This window comes from Ornithodoros turicata, chromosome 2 (genome assembly GCF_037126465.1).
Source record: "Ornithodoros turicata isolate Travis chromosome 2, ASM3712646v1, whole genome shotgun sequence".
In the NCBI taxonomy this organism is placed as follows: domain Eukaryota; kingdom Metazoa; phylum Arthropoda; class Arachnida; order Ixodida; family Argasidae; genus Ornithodoros; species Ornithodoros turicata.
The window spans coordinates 106,252,047-106,271,506 of NC_088202.1; the positions used below are offsets into that span (position 1 = coordinate 106,252,047).

General features: G+C 46.3%; 1 pseudogene; it reads left to right on the plus strand.

The window, feature by feature from the left end:
- The first annotated feature begins 153 nt into the window (after positions 1-153).
- LOC135384932 (uncharacterized) overlaps positions 154-19,460 on the plus strand; it is a 195,626-nt pseudogene continuing 176,319 nt past the window's right edge.

Sequence of the window (19,460 nt, forward strand, 5' to 3'; positions counted from 1 at the left end):
GTACCGCGTAAACAGTGAACGCGGTCCCGACGTGAGCCTTTCCTATCGCTTCATCCGCCTGTATTTCCTGTTCCACAAGAGACACAAGAGCGGAAAAGTGATTTCAGAAGGCGCGTGCGTCCAGCGTCGGTGCCCATCGCGTTACGAACTTTTCGCCTAGGTGCCGCGCTCGTGTCGGTGCTCCCCAAGCGTTTTCTCCGCCGTTCGCTCCGCACAAGTGCTCAACCACGCGACTTGGATGCTTCGTTCTTCGCCATGGGATACGCACGCGCGGGTTTAAGATATAGTTCGTGAATTTATGTGTGTGTTGTGGTTGTCCTGACAACGGCTCCTGTGGGCGCCGGAGATGATAACAGGTGAGTTCTAGCATTGCGTTGGAATTTGAAAAAAAGAAGAAAAATACGAAGAGGTTGACTCAGCTGTATACACTGGGACGGCTACTCCAGCACACCTCGTATAGTGGCGGGTTTTGCTACGAGATTTCTAGAAGGATGTGTGTCCCACGAGAGTCCCGATGAAGGATGTCGCACAGTGGAATATATACTTGTTGCCGGTAGGCGGCTGGCCAGTCACCGTGGACTCTCTTGATGTCGAGAGGTCCGTTAACCTGATCTGTTCCAATACACTCCGTTATACACTTCACGACTTGAACTTCTAGCAATGAAGTTGTCTATAAAAATTGTATAGTTGAATGTTAGATTTTATTGCCAAATGCGGGATGGGGCAATTTAATCAATAAGGAACGTAAATCACAACAGAAAAAGCAGTAAGAGAGAAAATGTCGCTGGACCTTACAGAGATAGGTGCAACCTAGAAGTAACATGTTCTGGGTGTCCTACTAGTAAGTTTGGAAGTGCTACTGACATACTGCCAACGCATAACGTTTGGAGAACTATAATTACTGTCTACAGAACTTTGAGAGGTCCTTATAGTATGGGTTTATGTGGGTATTCTTATATTATTTTCCTTTACGAGGCAACCACACCTAGTGACAAATTAACAACAGTCATGCACGATTTCTAACGACTTTAATGCGCTTCCTATAAATTGAACCAAAGGTCGCAGCTATAGAGTACCATTTGCACAGCTTCTAGCGGTAAGCAAATTAATAATGAGTAGTTTTAATTAGCACTCTTCAAGTGCACTCTGCAGTTCTGGAAACATGCGTGTTTAGTGAGATATCCAATAATTGTGATCCGCTGCAGTCCTGCTCGTTGCCAACAAAGATCGCTTAATGAAATAAATAAGCGCCCTCTGTATTGCCGATCTCAATAAGTACTTGTTTTCTTTACCGCCGAACTGACATCGTTCGCATAAGCTGAGGTTCACCGCGCGAGTATCACAGTCATTCGTTTACACAGTCTCTGTCATTTGAAGGAGCATTATCGCCGGGATGTATGACTCGGATGAGATACGGAAGACACGTTATCTTTCCTTCCCGCATATCCGAAAAGAACCCTTCAGGACTAGGCTTACAATGGCTTCGTCTTAGCTACACCCTTAAAACAAAACTTTGTATATAACATGCTGAAGGTCAACAATCGCACAGAATGATCAGTTATAACTCATAATTTGTGGAAAGCGCGGGCATCAGTACGCATTTTTTGTAATAATTAACATAATCACATAAGTGTCGCAAAAAGGCGTGTTATTCGGGATGATGGTTGGCTATAGGAACATGTTATGCGGTGAAGTTCTGTTTTATAAGAGTAGTGTACGCCCTCTCACTACGACGCTTTGTCGCTGGTCACATCCAACCCACCAACACGTTGACCTAAAGACATTGTACGCCTTTCTACACTCTAAAAACAGAGGGGAGGGGGCAATGGCAGGATCGGCTCGCCGTTGTTGGCCACACAGAAGTGGGCGTCGTCACGACTCAAGCAAAAAAAATAAAAATAAAAGGAAGATGAATGGAGGATAGAGGATGAATGGTGGAGATGCGTAGAGGGTGCGTGAGTTCGTCAGGGAGAGCAAAGTGTTAGAGGGCTCGCTAAGCAAGAACGCCTTCTGCAGAACTTCAGAGGTGGTGGTGGCCAGCACGCCACCACTAGAAACAGAACTTCACCACATAGCACGGTGAAGGCCAACCACTGCACAGAATGATACCTTGGTCACTCCCAATTTGTGGAAAGCGCGTGCCGTACGCCTCCCGTTTTTAACCAATCAGAGGGCAGAACGATGTCATTCGGGATGGTGATTGGCTAAGAGCGTGCCATGTGGTGAAGTTCTGTTGTGAGGCCAACAACGGCGAGCCTTTTCACCGCCACAACCACCGTTTTTTTAGAGTGTATAGACAATGCGGGAGTTCGGTGGTCACTGTGAGGCACTTCCCTATGTTTCCACCAAATTATAACGCGTAATAGGGTAATGTAGTCCCTGCCGCGATGAAACACCCGTATCATCATCGTCAAAATAAAGTGTCCTGTTTCTGGTACTAGAAAACTCCATGGAACACCCAAGTGTCCCCTGTGTACTTATGTGGCACATTGTTTGTTCTACATAATCTTATTACACAAATTCAATTTTACGAAAAATGTATCGGCCTCTATAAAGTGTGGAAAACAAATCGAGAAAGAAACCAGACACACTCTAAGAACACAACTTAACCGCATAGCAGGTTCTCCGCCAGCCGTTGCCACGAATGATAAGGCTACCTCTTCTGATTCGAGGAGACAGGGAGGCGTTCACCTTTTTGTGTCAATTGGCACGTATGATAATTGACACAAAAAAGACGTACGCCCCCTGTGTTTTCGAATCAGGAGCGTGCTATGGGGTGAAGTTCTGCTTTTTTTTTTTTTTTGCGTGCACTTCCGCGGGTGTCGCTCATAGCCACAGTTGCTTCGCGACGCTAACACCCAATCAAAAAGAAAAAAAAAAAAAAAACTTCCGCGGGTGCAGGAGAGGGATGCTTTGAAAGCACTGAAATATTTGTTATCATTCAGGTCTCATGAAAAAGTGCAGCCTTCTATACGAAAGTCTCGTCTCATTAAAATTTATATGCTTTCAACCGCCTTGTTTCTGTTGTGAAGCTCTATCACTGGATACTTGCACATTGCTCTTCTAGGTAGGCTACTACGATAGGTAGAAACATTAAGAGAACAACATCGTTCATTCATGTGAGCTGTACGCGTAGCGATTTATGCTATACTTGAAGATTTTTATATCATTATAATATCCGAATCGATATATTTTCTTGTTGAAAGCCACCATGTAACGCGTTCTCCCCGGATTATCCCGGATTAACACCCAGTAAACCATAGCATGACGTCTGTTGCAGGTGAAGAAGAAGCTTCCGCTTGCCTCAGGCTTGCCTATCACGGAAGCTTCCGCCGTAGATGTTCTTGTATCCCTCGTTTAAATGTAATTTAACTCGCAACAAGGAGCTTTTCTGTTTGTTACTCTCGCTATTACTGTCATCCGTATCTCATCTGTTTTGTGCCTGTACCACTTACCTGTAGTATCTTAATCATATGATATCCTTCAAAACTTGGATAATTTTGCTGGTAAACGGTTGCGTATCCTACTTTATTTTACTGAATACTTTGTTAGCACATCGTCTCCGACTGGAATTTAGTGCACAATAATAATAACTTGCAGAACTTAAAAAAAGGCGATTCAAAGAGAGGCCCATAAACATAATTGCAGGGGAAAATATATATATATATTTTTTGTAGTTCAGTGTTTCCTTTTCAGAAGCTGTATTTGACGCTATTGACGAAATTGGCTTATGAGCAACATAGTCACGGACTAGCCCTATAGACGACACTCGTTTGCCAAGGAGGATCTGGCAACCGCCAGAACCGAGTTATAAAAAGACAGGCTGTAAAACCGTTCGCTTTTTTAAGCCTTTGAAAACCAGGTTCTCCCCGGTTCAAAGAACTAAAGTGTCATTGGTGCATATACTTGACGCAAGTTGCCCCGTAAACACACTTTCATTCAGGCATGTCTGCTGACTCAGTTTTACGCTGATTTCGTCGTCATTTCGGTTTACGTATGGGATATCACGCGCGTGCACACGAATGATGAGGCATGCACTATAGGTACACTCGAGCGTCTAGTCGTCAAGAGCTCAAAGGCCCTATCACACAGGGTCTTTGCACAGGGTTGCGACAAGAATCGCAGTCAGGCTGAACGGCTTGCTGTTTATACTTCTCGGCTGGGTCAGAAATATTTACCTTTCTTATTTGTCTTGTTCGTAGCAGAGCAGAGCTATAGATGCCTCCTCCTGACGTATAGTCAGCTGAGCACGAAGTATTTGTCTAAGGTCGCAGCCATGCTGAATGGCTTCCTGCGGGTGCTAGTCAACTGATCTTAAAGTATTTGTTTCTCAAATTTGTATAGGCCACAGTTGATATCATGAGGACGTGCATGCAATATTCGCCATGACGCAGCATAATCTTGCACCACTGTATCCGGTCCTGCCATATATATTATTATATTAACGTACCATATTCTATACTGCATTCTCAGTTCTGTGCTTCTGTGGCTGTTATAGGAGCGAAATGCAATGAAGTTTAAATGACGATTTCTCACTGCATTCTTATGTCAAATCCGTACCTCGGCAAAACCAAGAGGGACCGGGGCAAAACTCATTAATGAGCATGCTCACCCATGCTCAATGTGGCGAATAAGCTGGGCATGAGTAAGCAAACGGAGGGCTGAGCGGGAGGTGAGTGAGTCAGCATGAGCGAGAACAAAGAGATCTGAGCAGGGAGTGGGTGAGTATAGGGTTGGGTAAACGAGAACATGAGCATGAGCAAAAATTCAGTCATCATAAATGAGTGAGCAAACGAGGAGGTGAGCGTGAGCAAAACTCACTCATGAGAATGATCATTCATGCTCAGTGTGGCGAATGAGCTGAGAATAAGTTAGCTAAAATGACGCTCGAATTGTTGAACTGAGCACGAGCGAACCCCAGTAACGCTCACGCATCGTGCACAGAGCAGTCAGATGATGCCATCCTCAGTGTACTTCGCATACTAGCCCCCCCCCCCCCGCATGTACTTGCCATTCGAGACAAACCACTGCCTTACACTTTACATCACGACCTACATGCTATCATTTTTTTTGGCCTTACTTCCTTTCCTTTCACCCTCATGTAATCCCCATCACGTAGGCTCCAGTATCGTTAGCAATTCCGTGCGCGCGAAAGGGAGCGAACAGAGAGCTGAGCCAGAGACGGGAAGCTGAGCCGAGGATGGTTGAGCGAAATAACAGTGAGCAGGCAAGCGAGCTGGTGAAGGTTCGACGACTGTAGCATGCCTTGAGTGAACAAGAGGACGCACAAAGAAGTAGACAGGACGAGGCTCAAAACCAGCAATGAAACAAATTGTTTCATTCTTTCATTGCTGGTTTTGAACCTCGTCCTGTCTACTTCTTTCTGCATCCCTCAAGCTCAAGGTATGCTATTCTGTCGTCGGGTGATTGAGCATAGGTGAGCAAACAGAGAGCTCAGCAGGGAGTGAGTGAGCGACAGTCACGAGTGCCGACCTGTGGACTCAAATCATGCCTGGCACAAAGTTCATTCCTGTTTCTCGTGTTAGTGTTGTGCTATGTTTGACGTGGGCGCGAACCACCTGTCTTTTTGGGAAAGGCGTGTTTGCTTACGTCGGTCTGGAAATCCATCTGAAACATTCTGTGACGTTAACGTTTGCTTCGTTGATACCCCTCACGTAGTATAACCCAGCCCCGTGGTGCTACGACTACATAAACAGCAAGATAAAAAAGGGGGATGCCCGTTGCTCTTGTTCCTGCTGGCGTCAGATAAAAAAAAAACACATGAGAAACTGGCAACGACTTTAATCAATCTCATGTGATGCCGTCGACAGCTAAAAGACGTGACAAACAGTGCGATACACGACCTTAATCAATCTCATGTCATGCCATCGTGAGGTAGTAAAACATGAGGAACGGTGCAATATACGACTTTAATCAACCTTACGTACCGTAGCCCTTAGTCACGAGTGGATTACGGCATCGTAATGATGGAGAGCACCATTACGTCGTTCTTGGCAGTGTCACAATAATTGTGAGCTCACCATAGTGTCAAAGGGTCAATGTATATGCCCCGTTACGGTCTTCATTATATTTTCTATTTTGCCTTGGTCCCCTTACTTATTTACTTCTTTTCTCGTGCGAGGAGAGTGCTGAGTGCACTCTCTTTCAATGTGAAGATGTCCAATGCACATTTCCAGTCCGTACGTGTAATGGGCACCTCCTTCGTGAGTAGTGGCGAATGGGCATAGGGAAGCAAATGTAACCTAATTGTATTCCAGTGCCAGCAGAAGAAGAAAGAAAGAAAAGAAAAACGGTGAACAGGAAATTGTGAAGGTCTGGGACATTTATGCGTCTTATTTTTCTTTTCTTTTGAACAAGTTTACGTTGCATAGCTTACGCAATAGTTCATTTGCATTTCACGTTGCGGAATACAAATAAGCACTTCCTTAAATTTAAGGTATGATTACCTTACTTCGATCGTGAAGTGGTGGCAGATATCGATGTCCACGAACTGGCTTGTCGCTGTTTATTTCGTTGCTTTCTTTTGCGGTTTGCTTCAGACGCCTTAGTTCCACGTTATCTGTCTTGTTGTTTCGACGTTTCTGCACTTGCGATACTGTGTCTCCGAATGTCTCTCGGTTCTCCTTTCGGTGTTTGTTTTTTCTCTTCTTTGTCGCAATTTGCCATCAAAGCAGGCACAGTGCCCTCTCGCCAACCCTGTTGAGGATGAAAACTGGAAGGCCTTACGTCTCTACACTCTTAAAATGGATTGTGGTGGTGGTGGTGGTGAAAGGGCACGCCGTTGTCAGCCTCACAGAGGTGGGCAACGTCACGACTGACCCCCTGGGGAATGCGAGTCCTGGGCCGACTTCCAAGGCAACTGTGCCGACATATATCTATTAAAGCGTCTGAGGAAAACCCAGGAAACTCTTAAAATAGATGGTGGTGCTGGTAGTGCTGAATCAGCTCGCCAATAGAATTTCACCACATAACATGCTGAAGTCCAACCATTGCACGGAATGATTTGCTCATGATTCGTGGAAAGTGCGGGGCGTACGCCTTTTTGTGACGATTAACATGTTTCCGTGCTTACACTTTTGCAGTTACATGCTTACTCTTTACGAGAACATCCCAATCATCGTTATTAAAGCAAAGTAGTATTGTACGTACTGTTTGCAGCAGATATAATCACGCTGCAACAATTTTTATTTCATTTATTTGTGACGATATCTCAATTACCCACAGGGGGCGTTTTATGATGGAGGAGCAAAAGTGCACACAGCAGGGGCATCACAGCTCAAAATAGGCACACAGCTTGTGTCGAAAAGCTTCCGGTATAGCGACTGGGGAAAACCATTCTAATCGGTAATAGTATGTAAAGAAGGAAAAGAAGACGAGCAAAGGAAGTGGGACGAATGATAGGCAATGCGGTCTATTTTCCATGGATGGTCGCGTCTAAGGAGATGTGGTGAGGTGAGTGAGACGCGGTTGCGAACGAAGGGCGGTGGTGGCGCTGGTGGCGCAGAGCAGGGGCCTCAAATTAAAATCGAGTTGGGCCGCGTTGACCTTAGGTCACATCAAGGGGGGACACAAAGAAACGAAATGGCGGCAATTACCGTGAAATATCCTGATATACCATAAAATAACAATACACACACAAAAAAAAAGAAAAAGAAAAAGAAAAAAAAAACCCAAGAGCGGTGTAGTTATTGTGGCGCCGGACAGTGTGTGCATAATTCATTACCGAAAGGCTCCACTTTGGCACACCAAGAGAAATAAATAAGCTGCCTTTCAAATCTGGTACTGAAGATATGAAAAATGATGAGAAAAATACGCAGCATCCGAACGAAGAAGGAAAAGAAATATAGGCCGTCATCCCTTAAAATACTACTGCACCACAGATAGGATGGCTGGATATAGACAGGTCACGCTCGCTCCTCCGCGGAATAATGTAACCCATCATACTCACTCTGCTTCCGTATTGGCTGTTACGACTTGCCACGCTGCGTGGTGGCGCTGCAGTATTCGTCCTGGCGCGCAATTGCGTCTCCTTACCTCCAACGGCGTAGTTATCATAGTTGACATTGACAATGCATGGCATCCTGTTTTCTACTTTAATATGGCTCCTATAAGTTAAATACAATGGCCTTTATGTATAACTGCTCCGTCTCTATTTTTCTTAGTGTGTCACCTTTTTTTAGTTCCTTCTTAGCGCCGCGAATCAACTATGGCTATGAGCGGCATACAGACGTGGACAGATGGAGAAAGGACAGCAGGAAGGGGTGGGGGACAGGAGGGGGGTGTCACTATTTCACAATGTGACAATTATTAAGAGCCCATCTTAATGCTCACATTGGTTATCGTGGTAGTTTTCCAAAGTGCATGCTCGCCGAAAGGTACGGGAAAGCACGAAGGTTGGTCATCTTCCCTCAGGGGCCGGGCATTTCACGCAGGCTCTGACTCTGCGTCTACTTGCCTCTACTCATTCCACAAAGAACTCCCTACTATCCCCCAACGTCGATCCAACTACGTAATCATCAACTATCAACCTTCATTCCTTCTTCTTCTCATCTTATCTCATCCCTGCTTTACTCGCGACCCTGTCTACATGAGTGAGACCCGCGACGACAAGCCGCCATCATCCCCACCAGCAACACGCGACTATAGGTATACCACCGAGCGCGCGCCGAGTTGTTAACGAATAATCTTGAGAAACCATGGGAGATAAATATTACGGTAGATGGCACACTTAGAAATGACATTTTGACAGATTTTAAAAATAACTGGTCGATTTTTGCCAGGCACGTATCGCCCTAGACGGTGAGCATGCTGAATTTCGATGGCCGATGTCAATCTTCAAATGGGACGAACAAGCTGAGAACAGAGCTTCTGGGCCTCTGCGCATGTCCATGTTGAAGGATCAGTCAAAGAAAACAAGTTGGGGGCGCTCTCCCGTAGGGAGGTCCGCTAGGTTGTGGGCGTAGAATTTCCTTTGGTGACATTTAATTTAGTTTTTGGTATTTATTTATCGATTAACAGTTTAATTAATTTGGCCCTGCACAAAACCTCAACACCAAAACGTTACATAAAATTATGATTGGATAGAAAAAAAAAAAAAGAAAAAAACGAGAACACAATCACAACAACAACAACAGATGATGACGATGAAATGGGGTGTTTCACCGCGAAATAGAGAAGTGTACGCCGTACCTAGAAAATGGCTAGCGAATCAACTATCTCGTTTTTACCCACGAGATCGTGGTTTACCGAAAGACACTTTCCGGGTGTCGCAATCAGCCGGACTCTCACCCCCTTTCCTTGTCAAAATTGCTTGGTCCATGGCCGATACCAGCCCACCAACGCTCTGCCCTCAAAGCCCTTCTGACCTGTTTATACACCGTGGGACTTCAGTCCACACACCATGACTCCGTACTCCACGACTCCATATTCCATTTCCTATACGTCACCACCGGCAATGGGGTGGAGTACAGCCCCTGGCGGTGAAACTCCCCAATCATCATCATCAAATAAAGTTGTTGTTCGTTTGTACTCTCTTCCTTCTCTGACGTAGAATTTTCGTATTTCCCATCGTTTATGCGGGTAATTCCACGTCTCAGCCACAATCTCCATATCACTTTGTTTAAATCCAATGCAATCCTAATTCACGGATGGTGGTGGTAATGGAACTGCTTGCCGTAGCCGGCCACGCTCAGGCAGGCAACGTCATGACTATCGCGGGGGGGTGGGGGAGAGGGTCGTGGGTCCTGGGCCGACTTCACATGGAACTGTGCCGACATTTGTCTTAAAGCGTCTGAAGAAAACCCAGGGAAAACACGCAGAACTTCACCGCATATCACTCTTCTAGCCAGCCATCATCATCAAGGTTCGTACGCCTTTTTGTGACATTTGCGACAGAAACGCTAATTGTCACAAAAGTGCGTACACCCCGCGCCTTCTACAAATCAGAAGTGATAGTGGTATCATTCTGTGTAGTGGCTAGCCTTCAGCGCGTTATGTAGTGAAGCTCTGTGATAGACAGAGCTCATACTGAACAGGTAAAAGTATAGACTGGTAACTGTCGGAAGTTGCATGATCTGCAAGGGACTGAAAGAAGAGGTTCGGCCGCTGTTTGGTTTTGGCCTTACCGAAATCAGACTAGTCCTTGCTACGTGACATAATCTGGTCTCTCTGGTCTCCTTTTTTTGGCTATAGTCGTGACGACGCCCACTACTTTGTGGCCAACAACGGCGAGACTATCCTGCCATCACCCCCCCCCCCCTCTCCAGTTTTTTTATTGCTCAAGTCAAATGAGAAAACGCCTCATCGCAAGGTGCACGGAAATAACTGTAAAGTTTGCGTCCAAGACACTGTAATAGTGTGAATTTAACAGTCTTTGACATGAATTACATAAGTTCCACACACGTGGACTTGCTACTGTGCCGACATTCAAAGCGGCTGTCAATTTTAGCTTTTACTGCTGACGTGCAAGGGTAGGTCCCGGAGACGAAATAAACTTGACAATATCTCTTTTTCCCAAACTAAGCAGATCTGCAAAGAATATGTTATACTCAACGAGCCTTTTGTAAATAATATGCGTCAATGCTTTTCCAAATAGATCCCAAATTTGTTGCCATAAGACCGACGTTATAATGTGTATTCTGTGTTTCGTCGTTTCTAAAGGATTCTGTGCAACGGTTTCAGTTTGGGCTGCGGGAGATATTGCGGGCATTTTGGGATCAACACTGCGGGCCTTTTTGAGGCTCGAAGTCTCGTGGAAGGCAAGAAAAATAAACCCGTGCAGGATCTCTATTTTTGTTCACCCCCTGCCACGTGATGCGGTCTTGCTAACCAACTGTGTTCAGTTCAGATTTACACATTCTTCGTGTAGCCACAGGCACGGCCCCTCGATCGCTCTCTCCCCCTTCGAGAGAGGAGCAGAGAGGAGCGATCGAGGGGCCGTGCCACAGGAATGCAACTCCAGTTCTATGGCTGGCCTGCTGGTTGCTGCTGGTCCGCCTGTCAGCCGCCAAGCAACAAGCACCATATTTGGAGTCATTTAAGAGCTTGTTGCTGATAAACACCTCGTAATGTATCACACACATGACATGTCAGTCTTAAAAAAACTAATTGGTTTTCGAAATTGCGACAAAATAGGTCGGGGCGACGCCTAGTGTGAGACAACCCTCATGTTAGCGGGGCACCACTGGTGCTCATATATCGAACTTTTTACAGTCGATAGCTGTTGGCAGCGGCGTAGCCAGAAAAATATTTCGGGGGGGGGGGGATTCTATGGGGACTTTACTTGGAAGAGGAGGAGTCCCCCTCGTTCCCCTCTCCCAAATGCACTATCAAAGGTACCATTTCGAGGGGGGTGAACACCCAGAACCCCCCTCTGTGTGTATTGGCATCGAGGCGGAAGACCAGTCACAAGGACTGGCTCCCATATAACTATCTCAACAAGCTAGGACTATACACTCTGAAAAAAAGGGAGTAACGGGGGAGTAATTGCTCACTTTTACTCCCCCTTTCCTATAAGTTACTCCATTTAATTTCTGTTACTCCCCACATTTGAAATTTACTCCGTCGCCCAGAATTCTCACTCCCTCCTCTTACTCTCCACACTTAGAATTTACTCCTTTGCCTAGAATTCTTACTCCCCCTATAAATTGGCTACTCCGTTTTGTTCTTGTTACCCTCCCCACTTGAAAGTCACTCCCATGCACTATATTCCCACTCCCCTGTACTCCGACTCTGCTTACTCCGTCCAGACAATGCTTAACAATGCCTATGATTGCGGAGACACTTTGCTTCAAGTCTTCCAGGGGACCCGCAAGGAGTTTTTTGCTGCGCAGCAAGCCCTGTCTGGTGTGACAGTGGGGCCTGATATCAGCAAATAATTAGTCCTCTAGCCTGATATCAGTTTAATTTCCAAATGAACACAGATGTATAATGAGGGAACTTGCAGAAACGAGTCTGCAAACATTGCCGAAACGTAAGCCAGAAGCTGGACGGGTATTTGTTCATCATTCTGAAGTTTGTCATCTCGCTATGGGCAATAATATTTGCTACAGAGATTACGTGAGATAACCTGCAGGGCAAAATGCAAAGGTTGGCGCCCTGTCTGCTGGTGTCGAAAGAAAACAGTCCCTGTAGGCAGCAAATTCCATTAAGGGCAATTAATTAGTCCTTTGGTCTGATATCAGTTTAATTTCTAAATGAACACAGATGTAATGAGAGAAATTTGCAGAAACTAAACCGCAAACATTGCCGAAACGTAAGCCAGAAGCTCTGCATGGCATGACAGTTACATCGCCATAGGGAATTTTATCAACTCCTCTAGTGGGCGTTACTGTTATTCCACTTCACAGCATTAATGGGGTTCCATAGGGTAGTGCCACTGCTGCACTCTCAGAAAAAAAGGAGTAACGGGGCAGTAACTTCCCACATTTATAAATAATGATACATTTACATACAAATACATACACACATAAAAAATAATAAATTTACTCAATTTCCACTCCACCTGTCAGCCGCTTACTCCCTCTTTCTTCCTGCATTTACCATCTCCATCACTGCAAATAGGTACTCCCTCTTGCCGGCCAAATTTTAATGGACAAGTGATGTGTGACATCACCCTCTTCCTCGTACAGTGACTTTCGAGTTATAAACTTGTGTACTACAGCGCAACCATCCATATATTGCATCATTTTTGTGATATATTCCATAGTTTTGCACTAAGGCTCTCAGCTGGTGAAGTTCTCATCGTTACGTGAGAGCACATCCTGAAATGTGACCTTCTGACACACCAATTACGTCGAATACTTATCCCGGAGTTTACCGCGTTCGAGAGTATTTCTCAATGGAGGTCACTGAGGGAGCTCGGATGTTTTTTCTAGAGAGTTGTTCCGTGGGACTACCGAATTTAAATGGGGATATCACACCTACTACCTTTTGTACACTGTTATAACACTTCCCTTCGTCTTTTATGCACAACTTTTCCCATCCCCATCGAGTATGTACTATGGCGAGTTGCTTATAAGCGGATGCACAGATATTCCGAAATCAGAAATTTCACAGATGATTCCAAAGCAGCTGGAGAGTGTAAGTTTTACTCCAAAAGGGAGTGTTCTACGGGACAAACCATTTACTCCCCTAAAGCAGTTGTGACGACATCATTGTTTCTCAGAGTGTGCTCCCACAGCGGAGGCAGTGTTCATACCTTACCCGGTAGTAAGGGAACTCCCTTTGGACCATACCGAAGGAGGTCGTCAGAACAACATCTGCATGTGCTGGCCTGACCCCTCTTGGTGGTGTTGGTACAGCAATGGGTGACACGGTTACACCCCACAAATGGAGTAGCATGTTACTCCCCTTACGGGGTGTAACTTTTCCTCCAAAAGCGAGTGTTCCTTGGGATATTTGATATTTGACAAGCCCACAATCATTTTTAATCTGTTCACCTGTACTAAAGCATTCACTCTGTGAAATATGAAGTTGAAAATCGTTCAAATAGCGAGATTTTCTATATTAACTACGGGCGTGAACGGCAGCTGCTACGGCCCGCCTCCGAGACGAACTGGCCGTGACATCATACACAGAACATGTTGCCGATTCGTGGACGGGCTTTTGCGAGCAAACTGCAAAATTTGCAAACAAGCTTGCATACGTCGCCATGAAATATGTTTTAATTTGACCTGGATACAAGATTGTATCTAACCGTTCACACAGAATCCTACGAAAAATGTAATATAGCCGTTGACTGTCAGCGTGGTTACCGGAGCACGTTTTCTTCTTTGAACTACACTCTTAAAAATGAACTTCAACACATAGCACGCTCCTAGCCAACCATCATCCTGAATGACAACGTTCTCGCCCCTGATTTGTTGAAAACTGGAGGCGGAGCCTATTCTGTGGCGTGCATAATGGCACAAAATAGGCTCCGCCTCCCGTTTCCAACAAATCTATGGCGAGAACGTTGTCATTCGGGATGATGGTTGGCTAGGAGCGTGCTATGTGGTGAAGTTCATTTTTAAGAGTGTACTTCTTCGTCAGAACATACCTCCGTCGGTGACATTTGAGGAGCTGCTGAGTACTGAACGATCGATAGACGCTGTGTGTGTCGCATAATCTCTTCCTCAATTGCTGACAATTTGCCTTTCGCCATATATCTAGTGATTTCGACGGTAGATATACGACGTCCTTGTTCTCCAAACCGAAACCATGCACCCACATGGTCCCGCGGGGTGTGTCCTCCTCGTCGTTCACAGTTGGCTGAGAGAATTGGATGGTGATAACGTAAGCCCGCTTCGAAGGCATCTATCTAGCGGTCACGCCCTGCTATTTTTGTCTGATAACTGCGCCCCCGTTGTACTGAATACGGTTAGTCGATGTGTGTACGATAGTGATTGATCATGAGAACGGTTTCCTGCAGAGTACTCGGAATTCGCGAAAATCATTTCATGGTCCCTTTAAGGGAGTCGCGACGCCACCCTTTTTTTTTTTTTCACAGTGTAAAAGTAGAATATAGTGCAATACCAAGTCCTGCTTGTGAAATCACTTCACGTTAAGGACTGCTGTTCGTGCTTGTCGCCGCCATGCAACAGACCAAGACAGCGGAGAGTTGCGTACGGGATAACGGCACGAAGGAAAGTACTGCTTAGTAGTGGACAACGTACCTTCCATGCATTTCTTCGAATGGCACAGACGAAGTTAGCCAGCGTCTTCCGAACTCCAGAGCACCAAGGACTGCTCTCTCTCTGTGTAGAACTCTGCGAACACCCGCTCGAACGAGGCTTAGAACGTGTGACAGTCCCCGAGCGCGACCGCCGTGTACCGCTATGCAGCGCGCAATCCACACTTGGTAGTTTATCTCTATGGTCAAGAGAATGAACTGCCGTCTATCCCGAATTGGAACGGGGGGTTGAAGGAGGGTTTGAATGGTGCTCCAGCGAATCTGTGGAACCCCATAGAGCTCCTCAACTCTGTGCCACAAAACGTCTGGAACGTGACACTCACGAAAAGATCACGCCTAGAACAGAAAGGACAGCGCGGCGAGGTGAGACCATAACGATGCAAACGATCCCTGAGTGGCAGGACATCGTGCGCAAGTCTCCACTGCAAACTTGCACGACGAGAGTCCAACCATCCTGCAGTATAGCGCCACGCGATTTGACGCGGAACAGATAGCTCCGATGCACCCGTGGGTGCCGGAAGTAAGCCCAGCAGGGACACATAGAACCGCCTCACTAACCATGTAGAAAGATCAGCGTCCACGTGGCTCTTGCGGAGGCGATGGACTGACGACACGTACTCTTTTAAGTGGGGAGCTGTAAACTCTGAGCGCGGCCTATTCTGCTGAAAGGAACAAAAGAAATGAATGTCCGGGCCAAGAAGGTAGTGCAAAAGATCGTGTGCAGGATGGTTAGGCTCACTCAGGGCATCAATAATTGCCTTTATACCTAAAGCAAGGCACTTGACTTTTACATGTGGCACTCGAAAGCCACCAACCTCCCGCGACTGGTACAGACGCGCGCGTGACACCTATTCCACACTGTTACCCCATATGAACTGAAAAGCAATACGGGTCACAGTAAGAAAGATCTGACGTGGCGGAAGTGATATGGTACCATGGTACCAGTACTTGCAAAAGAACCACGACGCCGCTAGCCGGGCTTTATATAAGTAAGTGGAAGAGCCAGACCCTTCATTTCACGGAGAACAGGAATGCTACGCTGGTGAATGCGCATCCACGATGATAGTGCGATTCCCCGACTATTGAAATAGTATCCCAGTATGCGTAATTCAGTTTTAACAGGTATCCCGAATGGATCGAGAGGCACAGGAGGGAACAGAATTGATAAAGAGCACTGCGCTCTTATCCCTGTTTATCCGCGCGTGCGTTGCTTTACCGTAGGCATCCAGGATGGATAACACTTGACCTATCGCGTCCTCACTGTTGAGGATTAAGGATAAGTGGCTGTGAGTAGCTCGCTTCCCGAGATCGCGGCGTCGGCGTCCGCAGAAGGAAGGACATTTACCTCCTCGTATATAGTGATTCAGTGGTGCTTCACGTTCTGCGTAGAGGGCGCTTTGCACCCTGCCATGTAATCTTCTAGCCCGCCATATTACTGGGGTTCCTGAATGCTGTAGCCCGCTCTGTCTCCCTACTATTTTTTTTCGCCAACATCAACATCAACTAGCGCGCTCTGTGTACACAGAGGGAACTACTATTCAGGCAGCCTATGCATGACATCATTGTTTAGAAGGAGACACAGTATTAGTGACGACGACGACGCGCGACGACGAAAAAGTTTACCGTGACTCTGCTTCAGGCGCCATGGTGATACGGTGTCCTGCTGACGCGGAAGTTTTGCGGCGGGCACGAGAACGGGAACGGAAGCGCAGAGCTTGCGAAGATCCAGCTCGTCGTGTAGCTGAGGCCGCAAAGAATTAAGAGAGTGTGACATCAGGATGCCAACGTGCGTGCCGGCGAAGCTGAGGCAAGGCGGAGTCAGCGGCAGGACCCTGCAGTACGTGCCACCGATACGGAGGTGTCAGAGGCAAGCTAAGCGGGCGTTCACACGGGCCAACTTTCTGCACCAACTCGGACCAACTTTGGAGTTGGTGGCAGTCGGCCGATATCACCAACAATGACCAACTCGAGTTGCTGGGAATCGGTCGCCGAGCGAAAACTTCGGAGAGTTGGTGGTGGTCTAACCAATCAACGTGAGGAACATTGCCACGTGACCCTCGAGGGCGTCAAGCGATTTCGTTCCTGTCGTACTGCCTGGCATGGTTTCAAATCCTACAGGGGTACTTGAGAATGTTTTTTTTTTTTTTTTTTGTTACTAGTGCCATATAAACATATCAATAGGCATTTTTTGGAGATACTGGTGAACTTCTGGGGAAATAAAATGACTTCGCTTTGATGAATGACAGTAAAAAAAAAAAAAAAGTCACCAGCGGTTGGACTTGAACCCATACACCCCGATTGCCGTAAGGTTGGTTGTGGGCGGAGCTAACGAGTTGGTATACGTGTGAACGTGGAGACGGTACCGTCTTGGTCCAAAGATGTTGCTTCGAGTTGGTCTGAGTTGGTGCTGAAAATCGGCCCGTGTGAACGACCCCTAAAGTCGAAGGAGCCACGAAGGGCTTCACTGGGCAATTCAGGGAGAACCCATTTGGGTACAGTTGCTCGGTGTGCGATCGCTTGTGGTTCAACAATGATCTCACAACTCCGCCACTGACTTGCCATGCGCCGCTTCGACAAGAATTACCAACTGCCAACCTTAACGCCTTCCGCTTGTGTGCGTCGTGTCTTCAGTCGGTCCGCACCGTTGCAGGTGAAGGGCTTTCAGTATAGCCGTGCCTCTCGACGTGACCGCAAGAACCGCGCGGCCGGACTGGCAATCTACATGCGTGGTGGGTTCAACGTGTCACCCTTATACCTCTTTGCTGACTGCGGAGACGCGGGTGAGATGTGTATGGTGCAATTTGAGAGTGAACTTATCGTCGTGGCTGCCTACTTTGCCCCATACCGCCACAATTTTGCGAGTAATAACATACTTCACCTACTCATTAACAGTCCACATGCCATCGCCGATACTACTGCTATAGGGTACTTTAACATCGACGCAAAGAACACCAGCTTCATCACCGGTCTATACAAGAAGCGCTGATGTTGCAACTCTCCACAAGAACACGGGACGTAACAACCTCGCGAAAGGCCTGCGAAAATGCAGGAAGACATTGGTTTGGTCTTCCAAAACCGAGACCTCGTCAAGAATATCGACCACATCACCCTCACTCACTCCACAGATGACAAGTCTGCACTCGTCACTCTAAAGTAGTCCTCCATACATCAGCAATAAAAGTGTCAACATTCACCCACAATAGCTTTCGCTGGAATTCGCGTTACACAACAGTAACCGTCCTGTGAATTTTTTTGTCGTGATTTTGGTTTCCACGCAACGCGCCGTGGACCGACTTCGCTATGTAAGACCCAGTGCGCATGCAATGTAGTTTTTACCACCGAACTCGACGGGCAATGCGAGGTTGGTATATACCATAGATTGAGAAGTTACCCGTCAAAAAGAACTCGTTATATGTTAAGTTACCGTGTGAAAAATGTAACAAAGTTATTAACGAGGTTCTTCAGCCTGAAACGTAACCCGCAGTTACTGAGTTACTTAAGAAAAAAGAACGAGTTACTTCCAAGTTACTTCGGACACAAAATAGCATTACGCATGTGCAGCGCGCATGAGCAGTTGAGTTAGACCTTGGGTTGCCTGCGGAGGAGTGTAACACGCTTAGATCGTTTTCGTTTATGTCCAACAATAGACCTCTCCCTGTTTGTAAACAAATGATGTCATAGTGTTCGACAGCGCCTCAAATTTGGTAGAATTGAACTACGCTCGAAGCTAGAGGTGAACTAGGTCGCGCACGAAAGAGACGGTCTTGAAAGGATTAGGTTATGGTCCCGTAAACGCGACCCTTGGTCCTGCTTTTCTTTCAATGGGGGGCAGAGAACAAGTGGCCGTTCGTGGAACGCAGCCCTCTCCTTCAGAATTCTTTCGGGTTCAGTCTGTCTACCAATGTCATGATGACGTTTCTCTGGTAGAGGTATATTCGAACGCTATGCATCTTACTCCCTCGTTCCTCGTTCTTCTTTGTTTGTTTGTTTGTTATTATTAAACATATCCCCCCCCCCCCTATGAGTGCACAATGGTTCAGCTTCATTTCAATTGCAGCGGTTCTTACTTCCTGAATAAAATACTGTCATTGGTCGAATATGACGTTTCATGGCAAAAAAAAAAAAAAAAGCCATGAAGGAAAGCAAGAAAATATGTGGACGTGAGTGAAAAGCGAGTTAAAAGTAACTTGGAACATAACTTACGCGTATGTTACTTTGGCAAAGTTAACTGAAAAAGGAACGAGTTCCACTGGAAGTTACCACACTCTTAAAAATGAACTTCACCGCATAGCACGCTCCTAGCCAACCATCATCTTTACTGATATCGCTATTTGCCCTGATTTGTTGAAAACGGGGGGCGTACGCCTTTTTTGTGACACTTATGCTGTTTATAATTGTCACAGAAAAGGCGTACGCCTCCCGTTTTCAACAAATGGGGGCAGATAACGATATCACTAAAGATGATGGTTGGCTAGGACCGTGCTGTGCGGTGAAGTTCATTTTTAAGAGTGCACGGCGCAAAAGTACTGAGTTAAGTTACAAGTTACCAACAAAAGGAGCTTAGTTCCAGTAACGATGTAACGAGTACCTCGAACTCTGGTATATACCTCGGTACAGTGTTGCCCGCAATTTTCAGTCTTTATTCAGTTTTTCCGTTTTATCGTCCTGAAGGCTTACATTGTTTAATGAGCTCATGCTATGAGATTGCTTCTCAACTGTTTTACGGTACCCTTAGAAACGTTTTAAAGGAAAGCCGGAAGGGGGGTGG